A 788-nucleotide genomic window follows, 5' to 3' on the forward strand; every position below is an offset into this window, starting at 1 on the left:
GAAAAAGAATAGAGCAAGGTAGTGTCAGAGGCCTTTTTTGCTTTTGTTAATTGTATAATAAATAAAAAAGAAAATAGATAGAATAAAAAAAGAATAGAGAAGCTAGTGTTAGTTATTTTTTTTTTGTTAGTTTTTTTTTAAGAAGAAAAATAATAAATAAATATTGTGGTGTAACCAAACATTACATCCTGTAGAATTCATGAAATACATTTTAAAAAAAATGATCCAGGTTCACTACAAGTTAAGCTCAACATTTTGCAATGCTCTTAAAGGGGTCATATGATGTTGCTAAAAAGAACATTATTTTGTGTATTTGGTGTAATGAAATGTGTTTATGCGGTTTAAGGTTAAAAAAACACATTATTTTCCACATACTGTACATTATTGTTTCTCCTCTATGCCCCGCCTTTCTAAATGACAAACTACAAACGCTACTCTACTCTGCTCAAAACTCGCGTTTGAATCGTCAGTGGCAAATAGTTTAAATATAAAAAACGTACTTACAGTCTGTGAGTCAGAACAGCCGGCACTGGAGTCTACTCTCCCAGGATCAGGAAACAGTCCTCCATAAAATGCGCTGGACACATCTGAATATTTGGGTTGAAGTGTTCTGGAACAGTGTTGTAAATACAACTTAACCACTGATTTTTATTCGTGTCCTCTTTTGGAAGGCCAACAAAGTAATTCGCTTTCACAACGAAACACACTGCGGGCTTGAGTGAGCGGAGGCCGGCTTGAGTGAGCGGAGGCGGGCGGGCTTGAGAATGGCGCGGCCGGCGGATTCGACG

Source organism: Sinocyclocheilus rhinocerous, unplaced genomic scaffold (genome assembly GCF_001515625.1).
Source record: "Sinocyclocheilus rhinocerous isolate Xijiao unplaced genomic scaffold, SAMN03320098_v1.1 scaffold755, whole genome shotgun sequence".
Taxonomy (NCBI): Eukaryota; Metazoa; Chordata; class Actinopteri; order Cypriniformes; family Cyprinidae; genus Sinocyclocheilus; species Sinocyclocheilus rhinocerous.